Raw genomic sequence first — 25,042 nt, 5'->3', positions numbered from 1 at the left:
TCTTTTATTAAGCAACGTAAAAACGCCCCCCCCCCCTCCCATCGCAACAAAATTTCCATACAAATTTCAAAAAAAATATGGAGCGTAACACGGCCTGCAACCCCCCCCCCCCCTCCCCCATCTGCGCTACGTAATAAAAGAACGCTCCCTTACATATTTCAGTCTAAAACTTTATATTATTTCTGTTCGGTAGAAAAAGTCATCAAACAATCTGACGAGTCTTAAAAGAACAAGGTTATTAAGAAAATATTTTGTTTTAGTGTCAAGTTAGAATATGATGAAGAAAATGTTTAATTCTTAAAGAAGATCAAAACCGATTTATTCAAATTTGTATCAGAATCATTTGAATTTCACCATATTTGCATCAAATAATAATATGGCAGTGTGATATAAAACAACGTGTCTACTGAAAGAACTCAACAACAGTTTACAGAACTTTGCACTTTTAAATCCAAATAAGCTACGCTCCGTCCATCGGAGGGGCCCCCTTTCGAAAGCAGACACTGTCGTTGCAGACCTGCTGCACGTTGGTCGGTCTTCTCCGATGACGTACCGTCATTACACACAACATTACGGTGAGATCATTTCCCGCAAATAACCGCCGTTAATGCGACCCAATCAGAGCGCAACAGCCAGCAGCAGCAGTTGGGTTTCGAAGATACCTCCGGGCCCGAGAGAACGGAACGCATTCTACCCACACCACAGCATCCAACTCCAAACTCCAATCGCTTCGCGGAATCTTCAACCCAGCGCGATGACGGTGTGCTGGCTAGTCATCCAAAGAAGCGCGAGATCTCGAGCTACCTTGCGCGCGGGGGTGTTGCTAAATCCGCCAAGGATCCATTTTGGGGGGAAACCGCTCTGTCTCGCAAATTACGTTTAACCGAACTGGAACACCCTGAAGACGTCGATGACGACCGACGGTTTTGGAACGGAAACGCAAACGTTCCGAGGGGTCAATTGATTCCAAACAATCAGCGATTCCGTTTACCAGCCATATTGGTGGCCATTGTGATGCAGTTTTGATAAAGTATAGCCGGCGTGAGCGCCCTCGCGCGCACACGCTCTTGCTTCGTGTCCCCGCGGGGCGGGTATGGTAATTACAATTAATGACCCATAAAAATTGTACCGGAACACGGTTCCGATGTCACCTCGGACTGACTGGTGGGCCAGGGTTGCCAGGTTGAATTAATTTGAAAATGTGACCCCTTTTCAGGCCTGAAGGGATATCTTATAACCCAGTTATAAAATTAAATCTATAAATTTTAGGGTTCAACTCCATGTGTCACTCAAAAAAAGTAAAATATTCACGATCCGGCAACCCTGCCAGCACTTGCACTTGAAGTGCGTTCCGTTCTGTAAACAATCGACTGCACCGAGGCGCGAGTCACTGATGCGCATCGCGAGAAGCCGAGAGTTGGCACCTTGACTTGACAGAAACTGGTTCATTGTTCACCACGTCGAAACCTCCAACGACGACGCTGAAGCTTATCGCTCTCGCGTTTTTCTCACGCCATTACGCCTCAAGTTGGCACACTAATCGATCGATTTGTAGCACACTTTCGCCGCCCTCCCTTTGCGTGCGTGTGTACTCTGTGCTGCTAAGTGGGACGTCTTGACTTGGTCGTGGCGGTTGAATCTCTGCGGGCCGGTAAGAAATTCGTGATTAATTTGGACGTGCGCGGGGGGGAGCTTGATTATCATAATTTCGTTAGTGTGCCGACGCGGTCCGAGGCACCGCGGAAATTCGTGTGGGAAATCGAACGACACATCGGGCCTTACCTCCTCGGTGCCCTAGAAGACTTTGATAGTTGGTACCCCTACTACACCACCAGAGGCAGTCAGACGCTGCTGGTAGAGAACGATTATTTTTATTTAGGTGGAAACCGGTTTCGCTGGAGGAATATAAAATCGACGAAGCCGCTCCATGGCAACAACAGCGCGTTTCCCGGGGGCGTCCAAACGACGCAAGGTGGATGAGTTTGTGGAATAATGTGGACAGTTCTAGGCGCGATTGAAATTCCAGGGGCAGTCGTTTTTCTGTGTAAGAATGCATTAGAATTCACAGTCAAGTGAAACAAATTTGAAATTATTCGGCACAATGTGGGTGATTTAGAATTTTGTTTAATACGAGTTGTAACACTTAATTAGTTACAGTTCAATTTTATGATATTATTTTCGCTATTTCACGATCAGTCATTGAACCACCCCCTCGCGCCCTGTTCGTAACAAATTTCATTATCGATAAAGCATTTAATCTGGCGGTTGAATGTTTCACTTCTTTTTAGGCTCATGAAAATAAAACTCCATCGGAAACGCAAATGTGTCCATCCGTGTATCTGTTTTCCAACGTTTTGGAGGTTTTTGAGGCGCACCTCTCAACGGAAGTGATCATGAATCACAGTTGGAAATATAAATGAACATTCCCGGACCACACCCATTTGGATGTCGACAAATTCTCTGAATCCTTTGACAGAATCTCTGACAGTGGATGTCAGATGACGACTGACAAATTTGCTGTAGCTCTATCTTTAATTTCTTCTTTTTTTAGCTTTTTGGAAGGTATCAAAAATTCTCCCAATCATTTTTGGATATTCTAAATTGTATTTGCAATCAAAATAGTAGTTTATACAACAAGTTGCAAAAAGAAGATTTTTTCAGCACGAGTCTTACATTTATCCAACGAGGTTGGATAAATATGACGAGTGATGAAAAAATCAAATTTTGCAACGAGTTCCATACAACATTTTTTGCAATTCCGAAAAACACCCTTTAAACAGAATTATAAGTCAAATGTCCATATTTTTAGTCAATGAATCGTTTAAATCAAAACAATGTTGAAAACTATTTCTTTTCCAAACAAGTGCTGAAAAGTTCAACTTTTCATCATCTGTTTCAGGTAAAAACCATATTTTAATACTTTGTAAGGCAATATCTTAGCAACCAAAGGTTCGATCAACAATGTCTAAAAAAGAAAATTGTAGAGAAATTTCCCATATTTTTTGAGAGATCATAAAAAATATTTATTATTTTTGCAATTCCACTGTAAACTGTCATATTTTTCTGTCATTCTGGAGAAACGAAACGGCCTATTTTTCCCTACCAAAAATAATGGAACGGAATTAATACCTTTCAAAACCAGTGCTGAAAAGTTCTACTTTTCAGCACTGAAATGGGTGTTGAACATTTTTGAACTTTTCAACCCTTGTATCGAAAAGTAACGTTTTTGAACATTTATTTGTTTTGAACGGTGAATTTACTTAACACATGGATGATAGACATAAAATTTCATTGAAAAAGCGTTTTTCTGAATTGCAAAAAAAAATTGTAAGCAACTCGTTGCAAAACATGATTTTTTCAGCACTCGTCGTATTTATGCAACTCGGTAAACCTCGTTGGATAAATGTACGAATCGGGCTGAAAAAAACTGCTTTTTGCAACTTGTTGCATAAACTACTATTACATCCAAAAATGATTTTTGAAAGGTTTTTCATGTGATTTTTTGATACTTTCTTAAAATCACCATTTTTCATTACCCTATTGCTCTAATGTTGGCACTTTTTGTCCACTGATTTAAACATATAAAAAATCGAAGAGGTTAAATTCAAATTGCCCAAATTTGCAGAATTGTAAGGAGAAATCAATGATGCAAATTGCTTATTTTGACCTAATAATACCATGGACAAAATTTTATCCAAATAAAAAAAAAACAAAATTTAAAATCAGTTCTAAAAGAGGTTCTGTTTATGGATCTAAAAAAAAGGGTACTCCAAGATTATGTGGTTCAAATTTGAATTTTCGCCTTTCTTTTAGCTGGATTTTTCAGTGAAATTTTTGTTTCGCTGCAAAACAGTGTCGGAAAGTATGTTTTTAACAAGCACATGAATGCTATAATGTTTTTTTCAGCACTGTTTTTTGGTTAGCCATTTCGTTATGACAGAAAAGATAGGTATTTAAAAAATGGAATTGTGAAACAGTATCGAAAAGTATTACTCAGCAGCTCGCTGCAAAATTCGTTTTGTCAGACCTTTCTAAATTCGGAGTTGCTATCGTTTGACAACGCATTTTTTAAGTTAATAAATAAATTAGGAAATTCGTTTATGTTTTTATCAATTACAAATAGTTGCAACATGTTTTTTGTACTATATTAGAAGATAGAAAGTATACTGAAATAAATTCAAAGTGCTCTGCAGTTTACAAGTTGGACATTTTATTTTCAACAGTGTTCCCATTTTTTTCTTCTTCTGGTGTTTACTTTTGTTGACGCTTGGCGCTCGTGTGCATAAAATTGCCAGAAAATGATCCAATCTGCAGCTACTCACGAGAGAGTAATAGTTAAACGAAGAAAATTTCTACCTCAGCAAGCGAGAAAAATCACAGATAAGTTGAAAGCGACTTCATTCGCTTTGTTTTCAAGGGAAATTACATTGAACCATCAAAGCAGGTTGTTTGTCCATTTGTCTATGGTCGGCTGTTCACCTGGTTCGACACCTAGTCCGCCAGTCCGCGAGAGATGATGATGATGGTGGCGATGATCGCGGTCCAGCCAGCCAGCAAGCGCGCCCGATGTTAATTAAAAAGACATTTAAATTTTAATTAAATTTTCCACCACCAAAAGATCGATAACGTCGAAATTGAAAATTTATTGTGTTTTTCGACGTTTCTCACTGCTTTTTGTTTTAGTTGTCGTCGATGACTCAACAACACATGCAGCAGTGAAAGTGTTAGTTTGTATGCGGGATTTGGTTGATCAAGTCAGGACGGATCTCACGCGCGGGTTTTTGGCGATCCGGTCCCGGGCAGGTCACTTGGCGATGTTTTCCTCATTTAACTTAAGCCAAAGTTATTGAGTCATGGCCCGAGGGGCGGATGCGTCGATGATTTTTTGGTGGACCCAAAGTGGAGCTGAATGGACCTCTAATCAGTTAAGTAATGGGCTGTGAGTTGGATGTGAATGAATACGGGTTTTAGGGATTGATGAGATTTTTTAAATTGACTTATTCAATGAGTCTATAATAGCGTCTACACGCAAACCAGACTTCGGTCAAATCTACCGAAATTCTCCGTTTATTTATAAGAAATTCTCTGATAGAGCGTCTCTATCAGAGAATACTCCGTCAAATCTTTATCAGAAACAGAGCTGAAAATGTCAGGGGTCCTGACGCGAAAATTGGCGACGCATACACGATTTTTTCAAATCCATTCACTGAACCGCAAAACCGTGACATAAACAAACCCGACTCAGTCGTGAGTGCCCTAGCTCACTGAGCAGCTGCAATGCGAGGCAGTAGTCGACCAACGCTCATTCGACGTTGCACGCACACACATAAAGAAACAAGTTTTTACACAAAAAGCTTGTATTTATGCGTGGAAATGTAATTTTGAATATAAGTTATGGTTGTTTTAAGTGTTTTGCACAGTCTAGAACCATTCAATTGTTTAAAAATAGTTAAAATAGTGTTTAGAGAGGATTTTACGAGTCAGTCATACGACACGAATTGAGTGAGTGTAGCTCATTTTTTCACGTCTCTCATTCTCCAGCAGCCGACCGGCACGAGTCAGGCGGCAGTGGTTGAACGGACACAGTAGGCTTACAGTCAGATGCTAGCAGTGAACTGACATTTTGGTTTGCTTCATGTGTACGCTGGGTTGGAAACATTTTGCAGGCCTGATCAGAAATCTCCGTCAAAATCAGTCAAATTCATTCGGCTCAGTTTTGACGTTTCTCTCTATGTATGTGTTAGTGTATGCGAAGAATGAACTTTAGTTCCAAATCCCACCGCTTGGGCAGCGCTGTCGTCGGCTCGTTTGCATTCGTACCGGCTTGCACGGTCATTTCAAATAATTTGTTCAAACCAACACGCATATTACAAAAATCAAAACAGCAACATTTTATTTGTTTCTAAAATAAAAAAAAACTCTAAGTTCACAATTTTAAAATGATGACAGCAAACGGCCATCGTCCAAGCTGGCTTTTCCATCCATGCCCATCCAGAATAAACGAGTTCCCGCAAGAGCAGTTGTGATCCGGCGCTATCACTATTGGGATTCGGCTCTGCTTGCTTTGCTCCAACAGTCCTCCTGATTCCTGGGATGGTTGTTCGTCTTTCGCCGCCTTTCCGGAAAACTGGAACTTCTAGGGCTGGGAAGGGTCATCGTCCGGCCATAACCTACGGAAGAGGAAAAAAGAACATTCACAAATCATCCTTTGAATGGTTTGATTTCGAAACATGGGCATAAGCTTCCAATTTTTTTTGTTACTTACCTGTTCATAGAGATTTTTCTATCCTGTTTTGGTCAAATAATGCAGGAAAACCTAATTTAAATCCATTTTATCGTCATAATTATCTACAAAATCGACAAAATCACACCATCACGAACGATCTCCTAAGGCCGATGACAGTTTCTAGCTAGGGGCCGTACACATATGACAGACATATGTTTCCAAGGTTTGGGTCATTCATATACAACGCACCAAATGTTTTTTTTAATAAAAAAAAGTGTTAACAATTCAAAAGCGGTATTTTATATCAATTAGAATGCAATAATAAATGTTATAAATGTAAATATAATGGTAGTAAAATAATTATTCAAAAATTAAAATAATAATTCAATTTTAAACAGGTCAAACAAAAGAAAGAGGCGCAATCCACAAATCCGAAGATTTTTTTTTGTTAGATTGTCAAAATGTCAAAATGTCAAAATGTCAAAATGTCAAAATGTCAAAATGTCAAAATGTCAAAATGTCAAAATGTCAAAATGTCAAAATGTCAAAATGTCAAAATGTCTCTAATCAGTTAAGTAATGGGCTGTGAGTTGGATGTGAATGAATACGGGTTTTAGAGATTGATGAGATTTTTTAAATTGACTTATTCAATGAGTCTATAATAGCGTCTAGTATGTTCTGTATCGATCAAACTGAAACCCCTTCTAGAAACTCTGAACATAGCATTTTTAGCTACCCCAAGCATAAAAAACAATTTCAAACCAAACAAATAATGTCATTTTCCGGTTCCTGCTGCGCTGAAAATAGACTGTGGAAATGGCCCCTTTCCAGCCACATGGCATGTACCTCGCAGTGATAGACATTTATTGCTGAAGGTTGCACCGCATCGGCATGAACTTATCGATTGGAGCCCGCTGAAGTCGTCCTCCAGATAAACTCTGCAACTCTCACGGAATCGATTGCCGAGCTTTTCCCAAGCCCCTGACACCGGCGGCACCCGGGGACACCGATCCGGCGCGATGGATTTGATTTTATAATAGAATAACAACCCCCTTCCCAATACCGGAGGCCTGAATCTACATTGCAGAAGACGAAGACGACGGACGGTCATGACTTTCTGGCCGGGATAATAAACTTATTATAGTTTTTACGATCAAATTGCTCAACCCGCGTCACCGCAGGGCGTCGAAAGCTCCTGAATGAGAACAGGCCTCGGCGATCAACTGCATCGCCGCCGCCGGAGAGCGATCTACCGAAGCTGTGAAAAACTTTGCGCCCAGCATAATTTAACCGCCAAGACCTGATCACCGAGTTACGTTACGTAACCGGCTTCAGTCTCGTCTGAGCGGCTGCATCTTAAAAGACTCCCCAGACCAATAATTTATCTCTGCTCAATCAATCATCTATACATGGGATCGAACTCGGTCAGCTGCGGGCTCTGGTCTTCATCAGCTGATCCCGATAGGCTGGTTCAGATGTTAAGGATCGCGGAGTTACTGAACTATAAATTGATCGTATCCCTGATCGTATCACTTGCTCGTGAGAGTGAACTCGGAGTCACTACTTTTGGAGTATCCGGATTCGGAGTCAGTGTTGGAGTGGCTTATGTCGGAGTCGTAGTCTATATATCTTAGGAAGCCGAAGTCGGAATTACTGGAAAAGGAATCCAACTCTGAAGTCCTTCTTAGATTAAATGTTTCTACTATTAAAACGGTCTGAACTGTTAATGTTTATCTTTTTGAAGATTTTCAAAACTTTATCTATAAATTGAACCAGTTTACTGGCCCAAACTACAAAGTCAGTTGCGCTAAACCCCACGATGCAGTTCAGAAGCAATGGCACCAATTCTCCTGGCATCTTGCGTCTACGATCGATCCACGAGAGTCAATCGCTTTAAGGCGAAAGTGACTAAACAATAATCAAAGTGATTCGGCTTCTTTCAATCGGGCGTAATTGCCTCACTGCTGTAGGCTTACTGAACGTCGCGATCCATAACGCCACAAATCCGCCGTCGTCGTCGCACCGTGACATTAGAGACAGCAGGTCGCGCGGATTATATTGCTTCATCAAATCGCTGTCGATGAATTGTCTCTACTCTATGCACTGCAAAACAGAGGGGGTGATTATTGTAATTTGATTGGATTGGCCTACCTCGTGGTTCTAAATTGTCCCCAGAGCCATGTTACGGACCTCTCGCTCTGTACAATGTTGTAGAAATTGTTGATGGAAACATAATGTCAGTCAGCTCCCGATTCCGCGAAATCATGCTGCAGGTGTTAACGGTAGAGTTGCACACTACTGCGCGATTTGGAGACAATTTTGTATTGTTCGGTGTGACAACGACTATGGTCGTTGAGGTATTGCGAAAGATTTTCTGCTCGACTCGGCGTGACAATTGTTTCTCTAGCGTGGAAAATGTCATGGAAGTGTTGCAATCGAATGTCGCTAAGAAATGGTTGCGGTTCTTGACGGTTATGACATACGCGGTGATTATTTTTAGTTTTGAAATGATAATCTTGCTCCCGAAGCTGAGAGGGAATCAATGTAATCTTGCTTGTAGTTCTGTAATGCCTTACGTTACTAGCAAGTTACTGTGCTTACAGATTCATCTAAAGCATATATTATAGGTTCTAGACACCTTAAATCGGTGGCAATGACACCGGTAGTTCTAGGTCGCGCACCCCAAAACAATACCTTTGTTTTTCTAGTCGCCAACTTTCGTGTGAAATGTTCCCACAGTCGTCCGACGCTGGAGGCACTTCACTCACCTTACGTAAGATATCACAAGTCGGTTGTTCCAGACAAATCGCCGAAAAAAAACAACTTTATGACCTTCAAAAGCTTTCTGGGAACACCCCAACAGTGTGCGGCAACTTCGGCCGAACAGCCGAAAATAAATTGCTGAAAAGAGCGATTAGGGTATTTGGTTACCCTCCGAAGTTCCACGAAACGTGACTTGGCCGATCGAGCTCGAGAAACGCCGAACAATGGAACTCACTGTTCCAGGAGGGTGGCGGCATTTGGTGGCCATCAGGTCAAGAACAAAGAAAGTTGTGAGGTCTGGTGGTATGACAACGCAAAATTTAGGTTGCCAATCTTGGTTTCTAAATCTGTTGATGCTCCGATCACCTTACGCAACCTTTGACTTCACGCGTTGGGGTTCGGGATTGATTTCTGTTTTAGCCACAATAACCGCACCGTAACCGGTTATAATCAACGCGACTCGCACCTCACGGACTCAACGACGATGTCGACGCGAATATTATTATTAGTTCAACGACCTAAGGCTGGGGCGCGGTGGTGGTGGTGGTCGGCTTTAAATTGGTCGGAATTGCTCAAAAAACGTACACGTTTATTGAGCTGTTAAAAAAATATCTACCCGACTGCTAATGATTGCACATTGTTGCGGTTGGAGAGCGTTTAAATTTGATGAAGTATTGAAAGTCCTTCAAAAGCAAACCCAAGCTTTTTTTTAGAAACCGAGCAAAACATTTTTCCCTATTTACTCAGAAACGGGAAGACCAATCTTCAATATTTTTTTTTATTTTTCTAAATTAATTATTTTGACAATAATCTTAAAAATATAAAAAAATCAGACTTAATAGGGTATATACAAAACTGTCCCGCCCGTGTGGATCAATCGGACCGCGCACTGGACTCACAATCCAGAGGTCGACGGTTTGAATCCCGCGGCGGGCGCTCTAAAATTCTTTGTGTAAATATGGGTATTCGGCGCCGTCGCTCCGTGCCATACTTTCATACACTTAGGAGCCCAGGGCGGCGAAGTCCTTGTAGATAAAAAGGAAGACACTAGTGGTTGGTACTAGCAATGGTGGCCGACAGCTATAAAGTCAACTTCGTTTTTTTTACAAAATTATTTACATTTTCAAAATACAGTCTACTTACCAATTAAATATTCGATTTGAAATCTGAAAACATTACTTAATCCACCTGAAGGTGGTTGGTGCCTTCCTCACATTAATATATTTTTGATAGGGTTGTCAGATTTTCAACCTATTGTACTCATTGGAAAGGTCTTTTGATTACGCATCTAACGATGGGTCGCATGATTGATCAGAACATCATTTTCATCAAAATATCTGAGATCCTACCTTTAAAAAGTGTATAATGAACACTTAAGTGCTCATAACTTTTGATAGGGTTGTCAGATCTTCAATGTTTTGGACTCGTTATAAAGGTCTTTTAAATACCTTTCTAAAAATGTGACGGATTTTCTTACAAAAACCACCCTTTTTCAATCTTCCGGACTTTTGCTAAAATCGTTTTTTTAGCATAACTTTTGAAGTACTTAACTAAACTTTATAATTTTCAATAGCGACTTATGGGACCCCAAGACGGATCGAATGAGACCAAAACAGACAAAATCGGTTGAGCCAGTGCCGAGATAATCCAGTGCACATTTTTTTTATCAACATCCCACCACACACACAGACATTTGCTCAGAATTTGATTCTGAGTCAATGTGTATACGTGAAGGTGGGTCTAGGAGGTAAAAAAAGGAAGTTCATTTTTCGAGTGATTTTATAGCCTTTCCTCAGTGAGGTGAGGAAGGCAAAACAGAGTCAAATTTAGGATTTGTTGAGATTCAGTACACTACAAAATTAAATGTAAGAGTTTTTGAAATTCAATTCGAGGATTTAGGTTGAAACCTTTTAAAAAGTGTAAAATCTTTTTCTGAAAAGTCCGAAAACACCAAATCGATCAAATAAAATGTTGTCAATGATTTTTTTTTATATTCTAGACAAAAATAAAATGGTGAAGTGAAGAGCGAAGATAAAAACTTTAAAATAAATTAGCATTGGCCATATTCATTGTTGGAATTCGAGCGAGAAGAAGGAAAGCATTTCTCACTCGCGAACGAGGGAGAGAACTTGTAGTGCTTTTCTCTTCTCGCTCGCGCTCGCATTTTCGTTCGCGTTCTCGCTCTCGGCGCGAGCGCTCGCGAGCGCCTCTGGCTATCCGTTCGTCCCAAGTAAGCAATTTGTTTATCAGGCTTATGAATACGAACCAGGCGATGGTATAGAGGTGTAACTTCAATCGCTGTGTTGTTTTTTGTTCGTTTCTAGCACGTTCAACTTCTCGCGAACGGGCAATTCTGGCTCGCGAGAAAGCCCGTTCGCGAGCGGAGGAGAGCACGGGCAATAGGTGAGTTTCTCTCGGCAGCTCGAGACTCGCGGCGAGAACTCGAGAGGGAGAAATTTTTCTCGCGAGAACGCGATAATACCAACACTGGCCATATTTTGAACAAGTATGTTCAAAAAAATACTGGAAAAAAAACATACAAATCTGATACTTTTTTACACCCAGGCCCTTTTTAATATTTTTTTCTGCTGTGTGAAAAGAAGCCTCTTTAAATTAAATTTACAAAAATCTAGATATTATTTAAAACAAATCTCCAAAGAGATAAAATATTTTTTAACGCGTTCTAGTAATTCAATATAAACGATTAAAATTTTCCACCCAGGACATCATTCATTACTACGAATTTCAAAGTGACCAAAAAATGGTAAGAAAGTCCACTATTATCATTAGAAATTTCAGCGAAAATACCGAAGAAAGATCCGCGTGCCTCTTTGCGTCCAGCAAAGCTTAATCGAATTAATTGACCCTAATTATTTTTTATAGCCGTTGACCACCCACGGAGACAACCTTTAGATTTGGCAAAATGCTCCATCCCTCCCCGGGTGCCGAAAAGTGACTCCGGGCGATTTTGTCAAACATTTTGAACCGTGAGTTGAAAGGCGAAACTATTATTAGCACGCTGTCTATGAATTTAACGATTTTCGGTTAGTAGTGCTAAATTGTTCATTTGGCAATTTGATTTCTCTGAATTATTTTAAACTATTTCTTTCTTTGTTTTCTTTATTCGATTTATTGTCTTAATATTCTTCGTAACACACCTGCCTTTGTCGGCAAAGTCAACCAAAGACACCGCATGACATCATTGCGAAGATTCACTTCGTTGAAAACAATCGTCGTTATTGTGGGGCCATAAAACGAACCGCTTCCACCCCATTCGAACTCCATAACTTTAATAGTATAAACACCGGTTCCCCGTGGCCACACCACGGCAATCATGACGAGCCAATAAATCGATTATTACCGACGGATTCGTTTTTTTTTCTCCTTCGCTCAACCAGACTGCTCCAGACATCGGAGGTTAGGGGCTTGTTTTGACGCGGTTGACTGGGATGCAAGTCTCCGGGACCATAGGTTTATAATTACGGAGTCCACCTCGCCTTTAACTCGAAAGAGAAAGAGTGTGTTTCGTTTCGCGGCGGCGGCTCCGCGATCCCATATTATAGGCCTTAATTCCGTGTGAAGGCGTCAACAACATCCGCCGCCGCTGCCACCACTCCCGTCTTTAGGAGGGATAGTGCAACGGATTAGACCCCCGGACTATACTCACAAGGGAGGAAGTACAAGTTGAGGGAGGTGTCTGTGTGTACCCAATGGGGCCTCGTGGAGCAATAAATTAGATTACTTTCGATCCCCTCCGTTTTACCTCCTCCCCGGTCTCGGTCTAGTTATGGTTAGGCCTTTTTAAGATAATTATTAATTGTGAGCTTCCACTAGGAGTGTGTGTGTTTGGAGTGTGGAGGAAGTTGAGCAATCGGCCTAATAGCTGGTAGACACCGTGAATTATGTGACGACCGGAGATGGGTGTGGTCCTACTCCGTAGGCCTCACCAACGCCACCTTCGTCCATATCGGGGTGCTATTGGGTTTCGATTACAGTAATTTGAAGATAAATCATCGACACGTTTTCTGATCACCTGCTGATAGAGTGGGTCTTTGGGTCTCGCCGACGAAAGCGAGAGCATGTTTCGTAGGATTCCGGAATGATTCCGCTGATGTAAGCGGAGCTCCCTTTATCGGTCGCCCAAGATCTACAACCGGCCAGATGAAAATACAACGGGTCACGCTCATTCATGGAATACAAATGGCCCCGTTCAGCCCCGGGGCACCTTTGCGGTTGGTTGGCGAATAAAAGTAGAAGTGTTACCCCGGAGATGGCGCTTCTGTCCGATATGGAAGACGATAAAGACACGTTCGAGAATTGAGTGTGGAGACTCAAGCCAAGTACCCCTCACCCGGTTGAAAAGTAGAGGAGCAGCACGTTCAATGTCAAACTCGTGACAGAAATAGTAACGGAACTAAATACTGTGTGCTCATAAAGTGAGGAAACTTCCCTTCGGGGCAAGTTCAACGGAGCTTCTAATTTGATGAGTTTGAAAACTAGAGCTACTACTTTGTCGGTCGTCATCACGCTCGACGATGTTCTTCAACTTGGGAAAGCAATAATTGAGCTGTCTGTCAGGGGATTTTTTTCGTCAGTTTCCGAGATGCGACTTTGAATGACATGGACCACGAGTGATGATCCGTGAGTGAGTGACCACCCACAGGTTGTTGGGTTTGTTGTGACTTTTAAGGGTGTTGAATGGACTGGCCCTTCTGCGTCGAAAGCTATAACGGAACACGCGGATGGATGAGTTTGTTGGATATAAATTCCCCAGAGAAGGTGTTAAAAATAAACCGTGAAGCTGGTCGTGTCGAGTTCAATTAACGTTAAAAATAGTTATGGGTTTCGACGGAAAGTGGTTCGACAGAGGGAAAGCATTTCACCAATTTGTTTGACGACAACAACAACAAATATGACGATAGGAATGTTCAGCGATACATAAGTTTATTTTCGAGCATTTCGATGTTCCCACATTTTCAATTCGTTTTGCACTTTTTTTTATTTAGCAAAGTCTTTTATATGATCTGTATAATTTAATAAAAGATAAAAAAAAAACATGTTTTTACAAGTTCTGAATTTAAATGCACACGCAACGACATTTATCTCAGAATTTGATTCCGTGTCGATATGTATATGTTACACTTTTTTTAAATACAAAAAAAAATTGCAGGCCAAGGATTGATACCTAAGCGCATGCAATGGCACTGACCTTGTTGCGTGCTCTTCGGTTGACGTTCACGTCCTGGAAGGAGCGTAACTAACTACATCCGTAGTTCTGTTAGATCATCCGAATTATCTTGATCAGAACAGTATAGCTCTGGTTCCTTGCGAGTGTCCTATTTTCTTACCTCCACGTTGGCTTGGTTTTCATGATGACCTAGCTGGTGGCCTGTGGAAACGGATCGTAAACCTTTGACCACCGCGGGTCAGAGTCGAGACGGCTAAAAGAAAGGGGCGTGACAATGTGGGAAAGGGAAGTAATTTGTAATTGTAGACGGTATTGTTTTGATTCGCAGTATGTTGAGTCAACTGCTGTGAATGTACCTGAAACATCGCACAACGGGGTTTCTCTTCTCTTCATTCTCAGCTACCACCTATCTCCTATTTTTATTTTGCTCTTCTGATTCCCAATTCTTCACTGATTTTTCTATTTAATATCCAACATTTGATTTTAAATTTTACTAACTTTTGATTCTCTTATCTCTCAAAGCTTTTCCACTCTTTTCTGTCAATTGATACTGCTGTAACAAACTTTGTTTTGTTTTTTTCCTTAAAAATATACTTTTCCTTAATGTACTAGTAATATCAAGTCTATTTATCATTCGCCTAATCTTTTTTGATTTTATTGCGAATTTATTTATTTGAATAATTCTTTATCTGTCCTATAAATTATCATTACTATAATCTAAGCTTGTTTTGTATCTCTATTTATTAACTATTGTCTAATTTTCAAACTTCACCTTTTTTTCAAACAAGTGAGGTTTGAGCCCTTACTCAATTTATGGAATGGTTAAAGGATTAACACAAATATTACTATTGTATTTTTGGTATACTTTTATAACATGCTTAGGACCAACAATTGTAACAAAACACCGCGACAAAAGAAATATCAACAGATAAACAGACTCAACAATAGGGAAGATTTCAGGAGAAAACAATACACAGTAAATAACAATAAGTTTTTGAATTCAAACTAAAAATAAAACAGTTTTTGCTTTAATGAAAGTTTATAGACACACTATAAATGGTTAGGCGCTTATACTTACATCAAACCCTACTTAATGTACCACCCCCGGCCGAGTTAAAATGCGTAACCAGAAAAGAAGGTGTGCATGCCAGGCACGAGCACTCAAAGCGTGTTCTAGCGTGCTGCTCGTACTGACTCAGAGCAAGGGTGAGATGTAGGTGTAAGGGGCAGTGCGTGTTCGTCGGGAACCTAGTGCATAAGATCGGTCAAGGCCCGTTCTTACACTGAAAATTGCGAATTGCGAAATACAAAAGAAAATACACATGTTAATAGACATTTTCCCCAATTTTTCGAATTTGTGTTGCAGTCAAAAAATTTCATTAAGGGGAAAACCAAACTTGCCACCCTGCCAGTAGTTATTACGTTTTGATTTTTTGGACCAAAATGGTCACTTTGGAACCGGTCATAAGTACCTCGATATTCTTAATTCCTCCAGATCGCAAAATTAAATGGAAAATTGATTTTTCGAAAAAGTTTTTAAGCTTTGGTGTCTTCAGAAGAGTTGTTGCAAATGGAAAGGGGCATCTTTTGGCTTGGTTAAAAATTAGGGTGGTTCACAATTATGGAGATTTTGAAAGTCAGTTTTTTAACGTAGCAAATCAGGGTCAAGTTTTAAAGAAAAGGGGTGTTCTGGGCACTTTGAAAGCTCTAAAACAAACATTTTATTTTTTGACAAGTCAATTTGATTTTGAGGATCAAATAATACAGCCATTTTAAGGTGAAAAGATGCAACTTTAAAACTTAAATATCTTGAAAAGGCGCAGGCCAAATTTTGAGCGCCCAGGTTACATTATTCTGGAATAACTGCGTGGTTGGCCATATTCCTGGTTCCACCGAGGTACCTAGAATCGGACCCAAAGTAGCCAGATCGGCTTATATGCTTGGATTTTTGATACTCATCGCTGAAAAAATCTAAAAAATCAAAACATAAAAATATTGACACAGTTTAGTTCTCCTTAAAAGGGTTGGTAGATTAGTTTTTTATATACAAACAAAAAAAAAACTTGAGGATGGAAAAACGTCACTCTATCAACAATTTTTTTTTGATTGCAAATAAGATTTTCTATCTGGGTATTTTTTTCGAGTGTTGCTATTTTTCAGATTTGTTATAATCATTACAACGAAAATTGTCAAAAACATCAAATCACCCTTACAACTTCAATACATAGCATAGTTTAACGCTCACAATTAGGTTTTACGCCGACTCGATTTTTAGGTTAGAAATTTGACAGCTTGGCTGCACTGTTTACATTTTTTGCACGTGTGTCTCAGCAAAAATGTGTGTGCGTGTGCGCTCGTGACGTCACGCTGTAAAACCTAATAAAACAAACCGAGAGAATAACTCTACCACATTGAATCGAGAGGTTAGTGCGTAAAGGCTTGCGAATAAACCTCCCGCATGCAAATCATCAAATAATAGGGTTCATTCGTTCATTAAAACAGTTTATCCAACCGTGGTGGCCGATACGGCAAAGGTGCGGATTTGATATGTCAAAGGTCTTGGGTTCGATTCTCAATATAGGCATTTTTTTTATTTTTTTATATTTACTAGGTTTTGCAAAAATCTTGCTAGCATAAGAATGCATATTTCATACCATCCAATTGTAAATAGAGCCATATTTCGTACCGAAGCCAAAACAAAAACATGGAAATCAGTTCGATTATTTCTTTATTCATGTTGATTGTCGGAACAGATTGTTTTTCTCCTCCCCCTCTCCATGTTTTATGTCTCATTTTTGCACCCATATTTGTGCGGAGGCCGATTCCACAATGGAAAAGCTGTGAGCTCAGCTTGGGCACCATTAAATCAAACGGTTATCTAGCTTTATTGAGATAGTCGCTTTTCTACGATTTAGATATGTTAATCGGTAACGCGGTAAAATAGCCCAGATTACGCACACGCACGGCTTGGCAACAGTGGAAAAGAAGGGGTTATTTATTTGTACGATATTGATATACTCAAAAGTGAGAACTTGAATCCACTGGAGCAATACAAACCACTTGAACTGCACACGGTTATCAGCTTCATTGTGAATTCATAGTGTCAATTTCCACCTCGCTTCATTTATTCGATGCAAATGTTCGACCTGTTTCATGTTTAAACTGAATGACTAATTATTTTCTTCCTCTCTCTCTTTCTCCGTTCCAGGTGAGTGTTTCATTAATCAATGCACGTCCACGCCACGACGATCTCGGCAAATGGCATCCAAGTGTAAATAACTACTCCCTAAAACTGCATGACAAGAGCAGGGCGCGCTTCGCTCCAACAATCGTGTGAATCGATTAAACCGAGGAATTAATTTTCACCAAATTCAACTCAACTGCTTGCGCGAGCGGCGATTGAATTCAACCAAGTTGTTGGAAGAGCCGATTAATCGATTTATTTCACACCTTTCCATTGTGTCTGCCCACTCTCGGGAGCGCGAGAGGTGTTCGAAGGGAGTGTTCGTGTCGATGTTCCACGTGAAATCGACCTTAATTAAGAGACTGGTGTGTTTGTTTTGTCGGCGAACTTGACCGTCGTCATCGTCAACGTTTTTTTCAATCAATCAATTTAGGGTGAAAATGGATTTCTTCAAAGCAGCGGGCGTTCAAGAGCTTATCCTCTGGCCCTTTGTCCAGTGGAGTTGCTCTTGCATGTGAGGTCGTCCGAACCACCCAGCCTCGCAAAAGGGCTCAACAATAAACAACGCCAAGAAAAAGCTGCCACAGCATATGCTGGCGAGCGCATCAAACGAGATAACCATAAAATCTCATTTTACGGCGGTGACGACGATGGCGACAACGGGAGGGACTGCCCCAAGAGTGACGTTAATCCTTTGCCTTCCGTTTGTGGCCAACACCAAAGTGGTGTGTGTCACGGTCGTAATCCTGACAGTAACAGAAACGGAACAGACGAAGACGACACAGTTCCACTCGGCGGCAACAGAAGCAGAAGTGTCTGGAGTAGTTTCAAACGAGCAATGGGCTAGTTTTACGCTCGGATGACAATTCCGTGCCGGTCAGTCTCAAAAGGTTCCAACGGAGTGCTAAGCAACCGAACCCACTTTCGGAAGCAGCGTTGATGACAACGATGATGGGATATTGAAATGACCAGTGCTGCTGCTGCTGCTGCCTCTGTGGTTTGCGGAGATGCTCTCCAGCGGCTTCCTGGTATAATGGAATTTGAGATGAGCCACACAAGCCAAGTGTGCACTCTGCAGCAGTTCTCCGATTTCTGGGTCGAGGGCAGGGTCAATGCGCAGGCCAGCAAAGAGTGCCTTTGCTTCTAATTGAAGTGCAAACAGTCGCCTTGTTGAAACGCTCTACCGACGGCGATGCGTCTCCATTTCTCCGGGTGATCTACTGCCCCGAAGAGAGATTATCCGATATGTGCGAACCACATGACACGGATCAGCCCGTGTAAATCCAACATATGATTCACTCCGACGTATACTCCATGTGGAGCAAGAACGTAAAAAATACATGCAAAATGTACGCGTTCCATCAGCGACGACCACCGCCGTAGAGAGTCGATGTCGACACGCGAGTGAGTGTAGTACGCTGTAGAACGAGGTTAATGTTAAACGTAGCACTACTCACATGTACCGCCGATGCAGGGCAGAAAATCGATACATGTCGGTGAAGAACTTTCCGATGTGTCTGGCACCGTTGGCAGGGGAAGATCATTTTAAACGGGCTGCGAGTTGTCACCCTACATCGAGTGGTAGAAATCGTGGGTGACGGCCCAATGATTTCGCATGTGTAGCGAGATTGATTGAACTCACTGTGCTATCCATCGACCAGCTGTTGGGATTGATTTGTTATGAATGAAGTCAGTACTATTTACTGTTCTTAGGTTTAACGCCATGTACCGTATACTCTGTGAATCATAAGTTTGTAAAAGTGTGATGACCTAGGAAGTTGTCGGCAATGATGAAGTCAAAAATGCGATTCGGTCCTTGTCGATTGCTTCTGATTGGCGTGGATAATTCCAATAGACTCCGTGAGAAATTCTTCGCTTGGAAGCAATCCCAAAGTCTGGAAGAAAACATATGGTTCACTATGTACGAAACTATCGTAGGCGAAGCAATACAGAGTAACACAACCCCTTCAACCAGACATGCTAATGAAGTTACGCAATCTACAATCTCAGGCAAAGAGTGCACGCAAGTATTGCTCAAGTCGCTCCACTCCGTAACGCTGACATCGCAGAACATACACTGCTGCTCTTTTTTTTTCGCTTGTTGCAAACCCCCAAAAACTACACGGCCGATTTACATACATCGCCATCGTCCCTAGCTTTTTAACCCTTGGAACCCTGACTAGACGGCCACTTTATGACCCGGCCGTCGGCTATAAAATTTCACACATGTGAGGAGGCACTGAGCTTGAGCAACTCCCTAATTGTGGCGCGGGCAAGTGCGCGGTTGATAAGGGTCGAGTCTAGCAGGCCGCGACTGCTGTTGTTGTTGCAGACTTTATGGTGTTTGTTTTTAATTTTCAGTCTCCTGGCAAAGTGCTCTAGATTTGTACCCGGGAACTTGGCCTGGTACGATACAAAGTTAAACGTTTTACGACTGAGGCATTAACCTGGCGGGGAGTTTCAGATGACCTTGTCGATGGCTACTGGAAGCTTGGCAATCAGATAAAATTTAGTCGGAGAGATCCCATGGTCGTAACTTAACCCCCAATTGGCCGGTTGCTAATTACCTACGCACATTGTAGCCGGGCGTTTCGATTATCTTCGATACCGACCGCGTCAGCGGTGGTGTCGGCAAACTTGTTTGGCCGGACATACGATGCTGTCCGTCTGTGGGAAGCCAAACTCTGCGAGTCGTACGGTAGCACTGATCTTCAAAGGGGCTACCGGAGATATCAAGTCCAGGATTAAACCGCGCGGTTGTCATGCAAAGATACTGTCGGTTCTCACGACCCAAGGCTACCGCGGTGCGGATCCATCCGGATCATGTTTCATCGCATTCCAGCAAGCTTCGAAGAAATTTGCAGAGTTCTCGACCGAGGACTCGTCCGAGAAAGTTGAACTGCAGTTTATTATGAGTAACCGTCATGTTCGTGCCGCGTCGAGACCTCTCCATTATACGCTCAATTATCCGATTACATTGTTTGTGTGCGTTGATTAAGGTCCGGGCACTTGCAAAGCAAGAAGCCGGTCTACACCGATAGGATCTCCCAACCAGATATATGGGTGGTCCCCTGCATCATCGGAGTGGAGTAGTGGCAAAAGCGCTGTCCAACTGCGGGGAAACATGTGCGAATCAATCAGCTCGTTTATCTCCTCGAGCCAAGCCCGACAACGACAACAAGATGAGAGTCGGGTGTTTCTACGAGCGCTACCGGCATCTGTCTCGTCTTATTCTTTGTCGGAGAAGGAGGTCTAATCAATCGACTCGAGGCGAAACTTGAGCTCTGGCTGCAGGCACGATACGCACGTATTGCGTTTATTGCTCTCCATGATTAATTGATCGAGATGATTGGTTGGTTCCCACGAAGAAGCGTGATTGAACCATGCATTCGAATAAGATGTTTGATTCTGGGACAAATACATCGAAGCCTTTGTTGGATGTTCTAGATCAAGATCTAAAAAATATAACAAGTCTAATCTTGAACAAGTTGTCAACTGTTAAGATCATCCAAAGTAATCATCATCGCAGACATCACTCCAGCTAATCCGCCCTGACCTCGCCGGCGACCTCCAAGTTGGATAATCCGACCGCCGTGAATCGGCCAGTAGGGCATTGCGCCAGCCGCAATCTGCGCGCAAAAGCATGTAACCGAACCAAACCAGACCACCGGCGCGAGTGATGACTCCAAATCGGTAGTGCTGTGCCCTCTATTACCCCCGCCCAGAGTTGATGGCCGGCACTCAGCTCGCGCGGCTCGGGGTACAAATTGGTGGTTGGACGATAATTTTCTTATTGGACCCGGAGGAGGGGGTGGCCCGGCCAAATTGGTAGCAATTTCTCTCTTTCACTGCGGGTTGTTTTCCACTTGCTCTCCGTTCGGCCTTGTTGTAATTGTAACGTTTGCTCAACTGCGGTAGCTCCATTGTGGACCCGCGTAACGAATTATCGTATTAACGCATTTTTGTTTTGAGCTGGCGTTTGTTTTTCTGTTACTTTCTTGCTTTGAAATGTACATTTTGCAGTCCATTAAGGCGTAATTAGAGAAGATTGGAAAATTTCAATGACCCGTGTGCGTATCGTGTCGGTTTATTTGGGCGTGAATGCGTGCCTCCTTCCGCAACTGGGCAATTATTGCAATGCGTGAAGTGTTATAAACCGAAACAATAGCGCGTTGAGAAATTGGCGAGGTTTTTGGGCTGTTTGGAAAGATTAACAAGTAATTATGAGCGATTAGGTTATCACACTTCTGTTTAAACTTGAAGAAATGAGAAAAACAGGACACTACATTTTGACTCTACCTCGTTTTCGTTGTTCTTCAACAAACTTGTCGTTTGTTGAGACTTGGATGACCCAGGACCCAGGACATCCCAACCAATCAGCAAAGTAATCTACCATACTCACTGAAGCTGTGCTGGTATGTTCCGGGGTCAAAACCCGTAGACATCTTGCTTGTTAAGGCGGTAAACCCACCGGTCTTGACTCCAAGCAGTTCTTGGATGACCCAATCATCTCAATAAGTTGTTTCAACAAGTTACTGTAGCCTACCACACTCTCTGATGCAGTCTGGGTAGGATCCGTTGTCAAAATCTTGAGGTAGAAACTGGTATACTGGTGGTATTCTTCATGATCTGAAAGCATTTCAGGATACTTTAGATGACTCACAGCATCAAACAACAAAATGTGACTTTTTGCCTGTTTCAGCTCGCTGCAATTAAATTTGTTTGTTAAGTTTCCTTAAACAATTTCGTTTGAGTGTAACAACCGCAAGTTCAACAAAGTCGTCCATGCATAGCGCATTCAAATACTGTTCCCAGCGGTCAGCAACCTCTCCCGGTAATCACATACGGTAAATATGCAGTTAGGGCGACAACGACAACGCGACTTCCTTTGCCGATGTAGTCATTTTCTAAGCAACATGTACTAGCTTAGCCAAAGTGGGTGCAACGCGCGCGCGCCTTACTGGGAATGTGTCCCCGCGCAGAGAACACGTGTGCTTGCGACGACAAAGGAAGTTCCACGCCGTGCACGCATTTTCAACGACCAAGGTGGCTAATCGCGTGGGGTTTCTTTCTTAAACGAGAATTTAATTGTAGGACTATAGCATATCGTTGCGGGGAAAGTTAAACAAGCGTTCGCATTAGCATACAAAAAAGGTGATTTTTGTTCAACTTGTGTGAGACTTCAACTTCTTGAAGGGTCCACTTTTTGATTACTTTCCATTAAATGGCCGGCCCACTCTGTGGCCTGTCCCTTTTTACGACTGTTGATTTTAGTTTGGGATAAATATTCATTTGGGAACGGCCCGAACACAAAGACCCGGCAACGATGGCTTCGACAGCTTTGCTTCACGTGGCTTTCGTGGTGACCTTTTGTTGCGTAAGCCACGGACCATCCATGGGATTCAACGTGACTGTGTTCCCATGAGTAAGCTGTGGTATGTCTATAAAATTAAGTGTTTGGTCGCGACTTGCAGAATCTTGCAGAACTTCCAAGAATTGCATAGCTGCCGATAGCATCTCGCGGATTCCACCCTTAATGACTCATCGTCGGTGCACCTATTCGTAAACATTCCTGGCTACATCTCATCCAGTTCATAAAAGCCTCGCAAGATTTCTTCCCCCCTCCTCGAGATAGTTGTTTGACTTCCATTTGCGTAGGTCAGCCTAACCTGACTTGGCTAAAACCGCAATACGACAGTCGTGCCAAGTCAATCATCCCTTAGACGGATCACAAAGAAATTCTTTCTCTCGTCAAAACCACGATCCCCCAACCTCCCATATACGAAACATCTCGCTGCAGGCTGGCTGTCAATCTGGTGGTGGTCCCGATCCCCAAGACTATGAGTCACCTCCGCGGGAAGAGATTTATCTTGTCGCAAGTCTCCAAAGTTGATGGCGGGCGTGGGCGAAACTAAACAACTACTTTGAATCTACAGTGACTTTGGTTGAAGTCGATTGATTGCCCACTTTCTTGATAGTTTCTGTTTGCTCAGGCGGTGATGTATCCTGCCCAGAAGTGGCGACGGCTCGTTGCTAAAGGACGATGACCTGGTTGAGCCTTACTTCTTACTGGAGCCGTTTCCTGGAAACGAAGACGACGACGAAGACCGGAATGTTTGCTCGTCTGCCAATGGACTAAAGTATGTCTGGTTTGATGGAACTGCTGAGCAAACAGAAGAAGAAGGATTAAGGAAATCAATTCCGAATGGTTCTCGTTTCACCTATTTTGCCTTTTGCTGGTGGTGAGTAGGATTTCCTGCGGATTTCCGGACGCGGTTTGGTCGATATTTGGGGGCTTGTTTGGTGGGGTTGGTCCTATGCGAAGAATTGGTTGGTTGTGATTCAAACTGAATTACGTAAATTTTGCCAAAATAGTATTCGTGCTAACTGTGTCATAAATTTTAACTCTAGGCTTGGGATAATCTTAGTTTTCATATTTAATTTATTTAAACATGGATCATATTTAAGAACTAACTCAATGTTCATGCCATATGCCAGATGACCTGTTTACAAATAAACAGATGACTTCCCCAACCAGATCATCAAGTACAAAACGACGAACAATAAGCCAACGATTATGACCTACGCGGAGGTCCGGCGCCTGTCTTAAACGACTTGGCAAATTAAAGCACAACGCCTAAAGCAGCGCGAGCGGTGGGCCATAAATATCACACCAACGACGAGTCCGACTCAGAAATGCAACCGACCACCACCGACCAGTGCTTCAATCATAACGAGCAGGCCTCTTCATAACCAAAGCCGATGTTTATCCAATTAAAAATTATTTTCGCACTAAACACAATTGGCTGGAACCGCGGCTGGAACGAATGTGCGTAAGTGTGCGAGTGTTCGCGGACATAATCTTCATGAAAATGTAAAATTACAGAAAAAACGAAGGTATAGTCCAACGAACTCCGCGCTCCGATCATAACCCAGTGAAGGTAGCGCTAGACCTAGCCCAACTTGGACTGTGGTACTCTACTTGTGATGAGTTATGGTGTTGCAGGCGGTTAATGGTCCAACGCAGTGGTTAGTTCATCAACGACCTGCGTGAAGTTACGTGAGAGTGGCGGTTCGCCGCACGCTGAACTTGTACTAGTTATGGGAGATTACCCAATAAAGTCTCTGCCGTGTCGTTGACTCTGCACATTGCTAACAGGCTGGACAAAGTTGTTGAAACAATTTAATTCACTTGACTTAAGAGTGCTCGGGTATCAGATTTCCAAAGAATCTTTTGAACTCTTAGTACTACACCAAGCTTCAAGAAGTGTTCCCAACCACACCACAACCGCAACTTCCATGCAACAGAGTCGACGTTCTGTCTTGTTCTTATCAGACCTAGCCAATCCCCCCAGTGCGAAGGTATAAGTCCCTGCATATTGATTTCGTTCCAGAACGCCACACAGACGAGAAACCACACTCTCATACACACCGTGGACGAGTATCAGCAACTCAAAGCAGCAGCAGCAGCAGAAGAAGCTGATGAAGTGTGGTGGTGAATTAGCGTTGCAATTTACAGCAATTTACACGCAATAAACGCCTCCATTAGAGGAATTTAAGCTTCTCGCACACACACACACATGTTGATGGTGGTGAAGAAGACCTCTTCGAGAGATTGATGCTGGCTGATAAATCAGGCATTATTTGGGTGGTTGTTGGTGGACGTAGGGAAATGGGTGTT

The 25,042-nt window shown here is 42.3% G+C and overlaps 1 long non-coding RNA gene and 1 other non-coding gene across 3 annotated transcripts in view; one reads left to right on the top strand and one right to left on the bottom strand.

The window, feature by feature from the left end:
- LOC120425519 (uncharacterized) overlaps positions 1-25,042 on the top strand; it is a 111,931-nt gene that overhangs the window by 27,226 nt on the left and 59,663 nt on the right. The window lies entirely within an intron of this gene.
- LOC120425525 (uncharacterized) lies at positions 5,984-6,411 on the bottom strand. The gene is made up of 2 exons (XR_005606545.1): positions 6,266-6,411; positions 5,984-6,170 (listed from the first exon to the last, which is right to left on the bottom strand). It is a non-coding gene; the product is annotated as an uncharacterized LOC120425525 (long non-coding RNA).

Source organism: Culex pipiens, chromosome 2 (genome assembly GCF_016801865.2).
Source record: "Culex pipiens pallens isolate TS chromosome 2, TS_CPP_V2, whole genome shotgun sequence".
Lineage (NCBI taxonomy): Eukaryota > Metazoa > Arthropoda > Insecta > Diptera > Culicidae > Culex > Culex pipiens.
The sequence above is the reverse complement of the archived record's forward strand: the minus strand, read 5'-3'. Positions and strand labels throughout refer to the sequence as shown.